This window comes from Microtus oregoni, unplaced genomic scaffold, assembly GCF_018167655.1.
Source record: "Microtus oregoni isolate MIOR12 unplaced genomic scaffold, Mior012 000029F_ref0000214, whole genome shotgun sequence".
NCBI lineage: Eukaryota > Metazoa > Chordata > Mammalia > Rodentia > Cricetidae > Microtus > Microtus oregoni.
Genome location: NW_024543088.1, coordinates 17,672,669 through 17,685,188, shown reverse-complemented (window position 1 = coordinate 17,685,188; position 12,520 = coordinate 17,672,669). Strand labels below are relative to the sequence as shown.

General features: G+C 42.7%; 1 pseudogene; it reads left to right on the top strand.

The window, feature by feature from the left end:
- The first annotated feature begins 11,629 nt into the window (after positions 1 to 11,629).
- Positions 11,630 to 12,013, top strand: LOC121464746 (annotated as a pseudogene).
- The last annotated feature ends 507 nt before the right edge of the window (positions 12,014 to 12,520 follow it).

The following is a 12,520-nucleotide window of genomic DNA, read 5'->3' as shown; positions in this document are numbered from 1 at the left end:
AAGCTTGTTTCAAGCCACTTTGTTGGAGGTATTTATCAGCTGTAGGAGTTCCCTGGTAGAATTTTTGGGATTACTTAAGTATATTATCATCTTGCTTTCAAATAAAGATAATTTGAATTCTTCTTTTCCAGTTTGTATTTCCTTTAGTTGTCTTATTGCCCTAGATAGACCTTCAAGTACTATATTGAATAGATATGAAAAGAATGGGCAATCTTATCTTGTTCCTGATTTTAGTAGAGTCACTTTGAGTGTCTCTCCATTTAATTTGATGTTGACTACTAGCTTGCTATATATTACCTTTATTATATTTAGGTATTCCCTTGTATCCCTGATCTCTCCAAGACTTTCTTTCATTATGAAGGAGTGTTGAATTTTGACAATGTTTTTTTTTTGGCATCTAATAAGATTATCGTGCAATTTTTTCTTTCAATTTGTTTATATATTACAATGATAGATTTTCGTAAGTCAAATACGTGCAGCATCTCTGGAATGAATCCCACTTGATAATGATGGATAATGTGTTTTTGGATTCAGTTTGTGAGTATTTTATTGAATATTTTTGCATCAGTGTTCAAAAGGGAAATTGGTCTGTAGTTCTTTTTCTTTGTGTGGTTTGGGTATCGGGGTGAATGTGGCCTCATACAATGAATTTATCAATATTCCTTCTGTTTCTATTTTGTGAAATAACTTGAGGAAGATTAGTATTTGCATTTCTTTGAAAGTATGACAGAATTTTGTAAAAAAAAATCTAATCCTTGGCTTTTTTGGTTGAGATGTTTAATGACTGCTTCTATTTCATTAGAGGAGCTTCCCTGGTGGTCTAGTGGGTTAGGATTCGGTGCTCTCTCATTAGGGATTATAGGTTTATTTAAATTGTCTGTCTGATTATGATTTAACTTTTAGTAGTATGTATCAAGAAATTTATTCATTTCTTTTAGATTTTTCAATTTTGTGGTGTACAGGCTGTTGGTGTGTGACCTAATGATTCTTTAGATTGCCTCAGTGTCTGTTGTTATATCCCTCTTCTTGTTTCTGATTTTGTCAATTTGGTTATTCACTCTCTGCTTTTATCTAGTTCGGTAAATATTTGTGTATCTAATTGATTTTCTCAAAGAACCAACTGTTTGTTTCATTGATTGTTTCTATTGTCCTTTCTGTTTCTATTTTGTTGATTTCAGTCTTCACTTTTAGTATTTCCTGCTGTCTTCTCCTCTTGGGTGCTTTTGCTTCTTTTTCTTCTATAGTTTTCAGATGTGCTGTTAACTTACTAATGTGAGATCTCCAATATGTTTTTATGTAGGCACTTAGATCTATGAACTTCCTTCTTAACACCTCTTTCATTGTGTCCCTATAAGTTTGGGTACGTTGTGCATTCATTTTCATTTAATTCTGAGAAGTTTTTTCCTTCCTTATTACATTATTTCTGCCTTGGCCCAGTAGTCATCTAGTAGAGAGTTTTTCTGTTTCCATGAGTTTGTAGGCTTCCTGTGGTTTCTGAAATCCAGCTTTACTGCACAGTAGTCTGATAGGATACTGTGGGTTATTTCAATTTCTTTGTATTTATTAAGACTTGCTTCATGATTGAATATGTGGTGAATTTTGGAGAAACTTCCCTGAGGTGCTGAGAAGAAGATATATTCTTTTATCTTTGGGTGAAATATTCTCTAGTTATCAATTAGGTCCATTTGTTTCATAACATCTCTTTACTCCATTATTTCTCTGCTTTAGCTTTTGTCTGGATTACATGTTCCCACTATTGATACATGAGGGTCAATATGTGATTTAAGATTTAGTAATGTTTCTTTTACAAATGTGGTTATTCTTGCATTTGGAGCATAGATGTTCAGAACTGAGACATCATCTTGGTGTGTCTTTCTTTTATGAGTATGAAATGTTCTTCCCATCTTTTTTGCTTAATTTTGTCTTGGTGTATTTTGTTAGATATTGAATAGCTACTCCGACTTACTTCTTGGCTTCGTTTGCTTGAAAAATCTTTTTCCAGCCCTTAACTCTGAGGTAATGTGTTGAAATAAGGGCGGCGGGCTGTGTCCCCGGCACCCAGCCGCCCCCACGGCTAGCTTTACCCGAAATAATTACACGGAAACTGTATTCTTTTAAACACCGCTTGGCCCATTTCTATCTAGCCTCTTCTAGGCTAGCTCTCGCACCTGGACTAGCCCATTTCTAATAATCTGCTGTAGCCCACGAGCTGGCTTACCAGGAATGTTCTTAACCTGTGTCTGCCTGGAGTGGGAGAATCATGGCGACTCTTTGACTCAGCTTCTTTCTCCCAGCATTCTGTTCTGTTTACTCCGCCTACCTATGTTTTAACCTATGAGGGTCAGCCAAGAGTTTCTTTATTGCTTAACCAATGAAATCAACAGATTGATATATGACACTCCCACATCAGTAATGTCTATATTTGATGTTAAGAAGTGCTTGAATTCTCTCTTCCATTTCTTACATTCTGTTGGTGATGCTTGATTCTGTAGTTCCTGTTCCCTTATCTAGATTTCCATTTCCAGAATTCTCTCAGTTTGTGTTTTCTTTATTGCTTCTATGTCTATTTTCAGGTCTTGAACAATTTCCTTCACTTGTTTGCTTTGTTATTTTTTGTTTGCTTGTTTTTTCTTGGCTTTCTTGGAATTCTTTAAGGGATTTGTTGATTACACCAATTTTTATTTGGTTTTCCTCAATTTCTTTAAGGGATTGTCTTTTAATTTCCCCGTTAAGGACCTCTAGCATCATAAAATATGTGTTGTGGTGTCTCTGTGTGTGTGTGTGTGTGTATGTGTGTGTGTGTGCATGTATGTGTGTTTGTATGTGTGGTGTATGCTTCAGCTGTGTTGGAATATTTAGGTTTTGTTGTCATAGGATAGCTTGGCTCTGGTGGTACCATATTGCCCTGGATATTGTTAATTGCGTTCTTATTCTGGTATTTAGACCTCTGAGTTTGTGATGATTATGAGTTTCTAAATTTCTCTTTGTTGGATGGGTGTCTTGTTCCTTGTTTTCTGTTTCCTCTTTGGTCTTCTGATCTTAGTGTCCTGAATTCCTGGTGGCCAGTGTGACCTCAGATCTGATAGGGGATCTCTGTACAAGTTAGGGACTGGGCAAATAATCCAATAAAAAAACAGTGGAATACAGACTTTAACAGAGAACTCAACAGAGGAATCTAAAATGGCTGAAAGACACTTAAAGAAATACTCAACATCCTTATCCATCAGAGAAATGCAAATCAAATCAACTCTGAGATTCCATCTTACACCTGTAAGAATGGCCCAAGATCAAAAACACAGATGACAACTTATGCTGGAGAGGCTGTGGGGAAAAGGGAACACTCCTGCATTGCTGGTGGGAGTGCAAACTGATACAGCCCCTTTGGCTATCAGTCTGGTGATTTCTCAGAAAATTAGGAAACAATCTTCCTCAAGACCCAGCAATATCAAAGTGTGTATACCCAAAGAATGCTCATTTATATCACAAGAACATATTCTCAACTATATTCATAGCAGCATTGTTTGTCATAGCCAGAACCTGGAAACAACCTAAAATCCCCTTGGTCAAAGAATGGATAAGGAAAATGTGGTACATTTACACAATGGAGTACTACACAGCAGGAAAAAATGACATCTTGAAATTTGCAGGTTAATGGATGGCTCTAGAAAACATCATATTGAATGAAGTAACCCAGACCCAGAAAAACAAATAGCATATGTACTCACTCACAACTGGCTTTTAGACATAAAGGGGGAAAAAGCAACCTACAATTCACAATCCCAGAGAATCTAGACAACAAAGAGGACTCTAAGAGAGACATACATAGATCTAATCTATATGGGAAGTAGAAAAAGATAAGATCTCCTGAATAAATTGTGAGCGTGGAGTCCATAGGAGAAGGTAAAAGGGGAGGGGGAGGGAGGGAGGTGAGCAGAAAAAAATATATAGCTCAATAAAAAATAAAATATAAAAAAGAGCTATTCAACACCCTTAGGGTCATCAGGGAAATATAAATCAAAACTACTTTGAGATTTCAATTTACACCAATCAGAGGGTCAATATCAATAAAATGGTAACAACTCATGCAAGTGAGGCTGTGGAATAAGGAGAACACTCATCCATAGCTGGTGGAAGTGCAAACTTATACAGTCACTATGGAAATCAGTGTAGGAGTTCCTCAGAAAGATAAAAATTGATCTACCTCAAGGCATATACTCAAAGAACAATTTATCCTACTACAAAGACACTTGTTCAACCATGTTCACTGCTGCTCTATTCATAGTGATCATAAACTAGAAACAACCTAGATGTTCATCAATGTGTGCACGGATAAAGAAAATGTGGTACGTTTACAATGGAATATTACTCAGCCATTTTTTAAAAACTGAAATTTGCAGGTAATACATGGAGCTAAAAAAAATCTTGGGTAATATAATTCAGTACCAGAAAGATGAATATGGTATATATCCACTTATATGTGAATGTTGGTCATGACAAGCAAGCTACCATTCATATAACCACAGAGGTAATATAGAAAGTAAGGATCTAGGGAGAATGGATCTCCCTAGGAAGGAGAAATAGTTATGGATAGATGAGGGGAAGACTGAATAAGAGGATCAAAAAGGGAAGAGGGGGATGAAGGAAGAAATATAGGGAGAGGCAGTAAAAACTAAGGGCCATTTGAGGTATTGCATGGAAACCTAATGCAGTAGAAACTTTCTATAATGCACACATATTTGAAGACAGTCCAAATGAAATGGCAAAATTATGAGGAAGACAAAATCCCAATTGGAAATCTCTCGTCACCAAATGAAAGCTCCAGTGCCTGGAATGGATTACATCTAATGAGTGATTGGTCAAAGCAGTCCCATAGGAATCCCTAAACAACCCAGACTACTGACAAGGCTATTGGTTGTTTTCTACAAACTAACAGTAAGCCTGCATTGCTAAAGACAACACCTACACCACTTATTGAACATGGAAAATTTGAGATGGAGCCTAGAGAGAGCCTTCACACCTTCAGGCTAGAATTCCTGGTACTAGAAGATACTCTGCATGCCACCAAAGAAGAAAGGTAAGCACCAATCTAGCTACAAACTCTTCAATCTACAAGAATAACCTGCCTGCAAAATATGTTGATACAATAGTGGCACAAAGTTTTTGGGAGTAACCAACCAATATCAGGTTTGAGTTAAGGCTCATTCCATGAGGTAGAACTCACACCCAACGCTGGTTGTGTGCCCAAGAACCTGAGACTTGATAGGTCAGGGACCTAGGAGAAAACCAAATACTACTGTTCTGCTAAAAGAGTGTAGCAATAAAATGACTCCTAATGACATTCTGGTATACTCATAAATCAGTCCCTTGCTCAGCCATCATCAGAAAAACTTCCTCCTGCACCAGTTAGGAATAAATACAGAGATACACAGCAAGACAATAGGCAGAGAATGAGAGGTAGAGATAGAAAGATCTTAGAATGCTCAGCCCATGAAATCCCTCCCCTCAAAGCTCAGGAACTTTGCAGAAGAGGAGGCAGAAAGAGTATGAAAGCCAGAAGGACTTGAGAACATTGGTGCACACCTAAACCCAGAGACTGTGGCAGCAGGCACAGGGCTTGCATGGATACCAAAGGAGTCCTAGAGCTGAAAGGAGAATTGGGCCCATGCCCCATCCCTAACTAAGAAGCTATCTCCTATTGATAGACACTTGCATATGAGAATTTAGCTTTCCGCAGGGGAGTCTCACTAGGGAAACAAACCACTGTTAAGGATAGATTCCATGCCCAGCAGTAGGTGGCCAATGCAAAACAAACTCAGAGGTTGGAGGTTCTTTGTTTCATAATGTTAAGTCAAAGCAGTTCTGTTTGTTGGAGTTTTTGTTTTGTTTTGTTTTTTATTCTGTTTTGTTTCTGTCTTATAGGTCCTTTGTGTATATATTATGGTTTTCAATCTTGGGATTTTATGGGATTCCTGTGTATGCAAGTGTGTGTGTTTCTACATCTTAAAAAAATCACAGTAGGAAAAAGGAAAGAAGGAAGAGAGATTGATCAGCAGGAGGAAACACTCTTGCAGCTTGAAATGGAGAACACAGTCTGAGATTTCTCTTCCAGTCAATTGGCTGTGGAGTGCCGTTGAGTCGCAGTATGTCTGAGAGAAGGCTGCCTAGCATGGAGAAGATATTTCTATTTACCCATGTCTGAGCGCTCTTCACTACCCTACCTCACAGAGGGTCTCGTGAAGCAGGAGGCGCTCTGCAAGGTGCAGCAGTTCTGAATGAGCCTTTTCATTTTCCTGTAAGCTCCTGAATCCACGGCTCTGAGATCAGCAGAGGGCTGGCTTGTTTAGAGTGTTTCTAGATCTGACCTAAATTATGAAAGATTTTTTTTGAGCCAGAAGGAATTTTTAAACATTTCTTTGAATAAAATTATGTAGGTCATAGAGCCCTAGTCCTGATTTTCTTAACCTATACATAGACTTAAACCAAGAAGCAACTGTGGTAATAATGTCAGACACTTCCCTAGCATTGGGCTTCACAGCCCCATGTGCACACGCACTGGTCACTTCTCAGGAAGCATCTCTGGACATGGTAATTCTGAACAATCAGTAGGTGAGATTGAGGGCATGCGGTGTGTGCATGTGCAGGGTGTGTGTGTGTGTGAGAGAGAGAGAGAGAGAGAGAGAGAGAGAGAGAGAGAGAGAGAGAATGTGTGTGCTGTGCCTGTGTAGGGAAACGAGAGACTGAGGCAGACAGAAATGTCATGAAGAGCTGGCTCATGATTGTGAAGGCTGGCAAGCCGAGACATGCAAAGCTGACATCTCAGTGGGATTCTGAGAGCTGGAAGCTACAACAGAACAAGAAAGAGAAGAAAACTCGATTTAAGGATTTCCAGGCAGGAAAACTCAGCGCAAACAGGGCCATCCCTTTTGTTCTATGTAGGCCTTAAACTGACCAGAGGAGGTTACTTCCACTGGAGAAGTTAATCCTTTTTCCCCAGTCTTCTGACTTCAGTGGTAATCTCACCCCAAACTCCCTCACAGACGTACCCAGTGTGGTGTTTAGTCACACGTGGAGGCAGCTCACAGCCTGCCACGTAAATCAGTCAGCACACCGTGCACACATGGCACAGAGCACTGCTCAGAGAGGAACAGCCTTTCTTCTTGGTGGGATCCACCTCCCCAGCCCCTCCTGAAACTGTGGGTCCAGGCCAATGATGCCCAGCAGCACATTTCCTCATAGCGCCAAATTCCCCCCTAAATGAGCTCAGGCTGCCTGATGACCAGTCTCCTGTGGGCACAGCCAGCACCTCCTCCATGATCCTGTGGCTTGGGAGGCAGAGTCTTCTCTGCAGCCACGCCCAACCAGAACACATTCCCAGTTACAGCTGGCTCCTCAGCAAATCCATCAGCAGACATCCGCCAGGAAAAGTCCCCAGTCCTGACTGTCCTTGGAGTCCACAACAGGTGTCAACCTCTGAGTGTGAAGAGGTCACTGCTAACCCTAGGTGTGCTCTGGCCTCCTTAGCTCTCCTATCTATATGGAAAGGGCCATGTTTACTAAACACAATAGTTTCTCTTACTCCACCTCGCTGCTGCCCTGACTCCAGCTGACAGTAGTAGCAGGTGCCACCTCTTGCCTTTAATGACAGCAGTATTTCCTAGGCATGAGCACATCAATGATGCTCAACACACACTCCCAAATACTCTCCTAGTTTTGAGTCCCAAATCACCAACCACTTCTGACCTTCAGTTCTGAGTATTGGCCATCAAAAGGGCCGTTAGCCTGCTCTGGGGAGAAGAAAACAAACCATGAGCCAATCCCACAGCTGGTACGTATGGGGAGATACGCAAACCTAGCTTGGCTCATGTCCAAAGCGGGGCCTCCCTGCCATGCAGGTCTCAGTCCAGGTCATGGACCACCAGGTGCTCGCTCTCTGGGAAGGAGAACCAGAACAGCAGCCCGCTGCACACGTAGTATATGGGCCCAGGGCAGCTATTCCTTGAAGAATTCTCCGTGAGGCTGACTTAAAATCATGGCTTTTCTCAGCCAGAGAAGTACATTAAGGCCAGATGGAGCTGTACCTAGACTTCCTGGCTCCAGGGCCTGGGGGCCTGGATGCCTCAGCCTTAATTGAAGGGTCTGAGCTCCCCCTTTCCTCAACAAGAACAGCACAGCAATGAATACAGGCTGTCTATGGCAAGGCATACAGTAAGTGAAAGTTCTGCAATCTTCACAAAAAAGAAATATCAATTCTTGTAAAATTTTTTGTTATCCCCAATAGGAAAATCTGCAGACTCTAGTTACTCTAGCTTTGCCCATTTGAAAGGACGGTAGAAATTTTCCTGGACACTAGAGTGCTGGCCATATATAACCAGGCCAGGGCCAAGTCCTCGTTAAAATTTACACTCAAATGTTCATGCTAACAAGGAAGGTGAATTGTAAACCAAATGTATCCAAGTAAAAACCCACGCACAATGCCAGATCATCACTCTCGAACTTCATGGTACATTGTATGATGACTTTCGAAATGCTTGAGATCATAGCATTTAATTTGTTAACATTCTTTTTTTTCTTTTCTTTTAATGGTTTTTTTTGTTATTTTTTTATTTTTATTTTTTTTTTTTTTGAGAGAGGGAAGGTTTCTTTGTTTAGCCCTGGCTGTCCTGGAACTCCATCTATAGACCAGGCTGGACTTGAACTCACAGGGATCCACCTGCCTCTGCCTCCCGAGTGCTTGGGATTAAAGGCATGCATTACCACAGCCCAGCTATGTTGACCTTTCTTTTCTCTCTCTCTCTCTCTCTCTCTCTCTCTCTCTCTCTCTTTCTCTCTCTCTCTCTCATTCTCTGGAGAATGCACTGAGGAAAGGCTTGTCAAGGTGTGGTTTTGTCCAGAATTGCTCACAAATGGGCCAGAGTAGTTAGAGGTTTATGAACCATGACTGGAGAGCGAGAAGATGGGGCTGAAGTATGTGGTTGTTTTAATCACATACACACTTCATGTCTGTTTTACTCTGAAGAAGCACGACCCAGGTATCATCAACCTAGGTAGACAGGCTGACTGCTTAGGGAAGGGCCCTCCACACAGACTGACCGTGGCAACTATTTCAATAGGCAGGAACTGCGGAGAGGCCCCTAAATCCATGAGTCAGTGCAAACGTGGCCTAAAGACAGCCTTTCCCAAAGCAACCCCGTCCTCTCCTCTCCCGTCTAGGCCGTCCTAAGAAGACCTGTCTGCAAAGAAAACTCTGCTCATTTCCATGGGATAAATATTCCCATCATAGTTGATTCTGAGCCAGCAGTGATTTGAGGACTAAGTGGCAGAGCTCCTGTTTACTTAACAAGTGACTTCCCTCTTGAGCTAAATCCAGTGGACACAGCACTGGGCTGTGTCTCTTATATTCAAGCCAAACATACAACAGACCACTTCTCATCTCCCCTGCTACCTCCTGGGCTTAACCCCCATTATCTCTCACCACGATCCTTGCAAGTGCCACCTGCTCTATATATTTATAAATATAAATACATATATATATGTATACACACACATACACACATATATATATACTATATTCTCAACACTTCTGCAGCACCTGCCTTTTCTCTGACTAAAGTATTCCCTACTTCATTTTGTTTTATGAGACAGGGTCTCACTATGGCCTGGAATTTGCTACTTAGCCAAGGCTAGCCTCAACATCACAGAGATCTACCACCCTTTGCCAGAGGAGTGCTTTGGACATTACGACATTCTCTCTGGCCCACTTAGAACCGGCTTCGACAAGGTGCATATGCTAGATGTAGCACGTGGATCCTGTCGTCCAGCTAATTCTTTCAAGAAGAAGCAGAAAGACTGGAATCTGTCCAAAGGTGTTCATAGCAGAAAGATTTTCCATGAACTCATCCAGCACGTTCATTCCAGCTCAGCCAGTAGGAGAAAATGGCTACCCAATCTCTACCAAAAAGACTAGCTCCAGGGGAGACAGCCAGGAGCCCGCAGTAAGAGGCTTACAAGCTTCCTTCCCCTTCAGAACTCAGAATAGCACACCAATCAACAGGCCTCTGTTTGACTCAAAGGGTCTCTCTCAGTCACAGGCGCTCAGGAATTCACCGCTCTCACTGCCGTTCCCTGTTCTCAGTCTTGATGTAACGGGACTTTAACAGACTCCTTTATCCAGGTCGTTGTCCCTTCTACTAAAACTACCGTTTTCAGTATGAACGGCAGATGAGTTTCATTACGCAAAATAGGAATGATATTAAAATTGTGGGATAATGTAGAAAGGAGTAATTTAATGAGGAAAAGAGAACCATTGTCAGAAAAATTAACACAATCCTAGTGATGTCAACTGTGTGGCCTCTTAGGAAAAAAACCTCTTCCAGAGGACCGTGTTTCTAAATCCTGGGTCCTCCTGGGTGTGACTCCACTGAGAAGCTTTTGTGGGCCACAAGCCTCAGGCAGTTGAGAGGCATTAGCTATGGATTATGAGACCTCTCTGCCGGCCCCGCCCTTGCACTGGTCCCTGGGAACCTGGCTGGTTTCCGGATCAGCAGCCTGTCTGGAGCCCCACCCAGGAAGTGAGATCGATTTGGTTTGTCTTCGAGGGTCACTGCACTCGGCATCTCTTTTCTCACTGTGGGCATGGAATCCTTGTACCTGTTAGTGCAAAGTGCAAACCGGCAGTTAGGCGTCGCAAACATCACATTTGACTGAGAGCCCAAGATGAGTCGCTGGGGCCAGACCCTGGGCCTTGAGGGCTCTCTGTGCCATTTGTTGGCCTAACCCGCGAACGTGAGCCTCTACCCACCACACCTAGTTACCCACTTTGGCACAGTGTGTCTTTTGTGTTGTATGCTCCTGCCCCGTGCTCCTTGTGAGGTCTCCTAGCTCATGGAAACGCCTTCAGGCTCTGCACTGTCAGCTGGACAGGTGGTGGGCCGACTGGCAGCAGCGACATCTAGTGGCTCCAGAAAGTATTTTAGGTTAATAAATGTATTCCCCTTCTCCCCACACCCTCCCACCCCCATCCCCAACAATGCGAAGGGATCGAAATTTAGAAAGCACCTTACGTGTGATCTCAGACAAGGAGATGTTTCCATGACTTTTTTTTAAAGACCGTCGTTGATCCCATCAATACTTTCATTTGCTCTGCACGAGGGCAGAACTCAGGAGGGAGTGGTCATCGCACAGGCATTGTGAGTTGGACAGAACAGAGGAAGGAATTAGTTAAGGAAGCGCTCGCTCTGGTACTGAGTAGCCCTCAGTCATCCGCAGTGGGTGCTTCGTTCGTCTCAGACATAAGTGCTGCGGTTGGTAATTTAGAAGACTCCGTCCTACACGGGCCAGTGCTCCCAAACGCAACTGCAGTGATCGGGAAGCTGCCGGAGATAAGGAGACAGTGTGTACCTCCAACCTTAACAGAGTCACAGCATTGAACTAACATGCAGGGATCAACTGGGAGCCTCATGTGGACCGCTTCTCAGAATCTGTTCCCCATGACATTGAAAATTTGGGTTTAGTTATATTTGTCCAGTTACTGTGAGAATGATTCCTGTCTCTGTGTGGGTGAGAAGTCACTAGATAGCTTTAAACAAGCATCAAGAAACACATATTAGCTCTTTCGGGACATGGCTCCAAGATGACCAAAAAAAGGAGAAACAACGGTCGTGCCAAAAAGGGCCACGGCCATGCGCAGTCAGTTCGCGGCACTAACTGCGCCCGCTAACTAACTGCGTGCCTAAGGACAAGGCCATTAAGAAGTTCATCATTGGGAACATCGTAGAGGCGGCTGCCGTCAGGGACATATCCGAAGCGAGTGTCTTTGACGCTTATGTGCTCCCCAAACTATATGTCAAGCTGAATTATTGTGTGAGCTGTGCTATTCATAGCAAGGTAGTCAGGAATCGATCTCGGGAAGCTCGGAAGGACCGAACACCCCCACCACGATTTAGACCTGCTGGTGCTGCACCGCGACCTCCACCAAAGCCCATGTAAAGTGGCTTCATAAAGATAGAAGAAAACACCTTGGAAAAATCAAATGGAACTTAAACTTTAAAAAGAAAGAAAGAAAGAAGAAAGAAAAAAGAAAGAAAGAAATATTAGTTTGTACTGCCCAGGTGTTGGAGTGGCCTTACAGGACACAAAGGATGTTGTAGGCTGGGCGTCGCATAGAAACCACCTCAGGGGGCAATTCCATTGCCTGTCCTATCTATAAGAGCCTAAGTTGGTGGTCCAGGGCACTCTCCTCCCATGGACTGCAGCCAGAATGGATTATCGTCATCTTGGGGAGCTAGGGCATTATCGCATCGCTAAGAAGAGTTGTGTTTGGATAGCAGTCTGCAGAAACCACTGCACTTGGCCTTGCCCTGATGAAGCCCTAGGGCTGAGAAATTCCTGCTTGTGCTTTTCTCCTAGATATAAAAACAGAACATAGGACACAGGTCATTTCAGGGAAATAGAGAACTGAACAGAAGTAAATTCCATATATCATACCTCAAAGATCAGCATCCACAAAAGCCCCAGGGCTGTG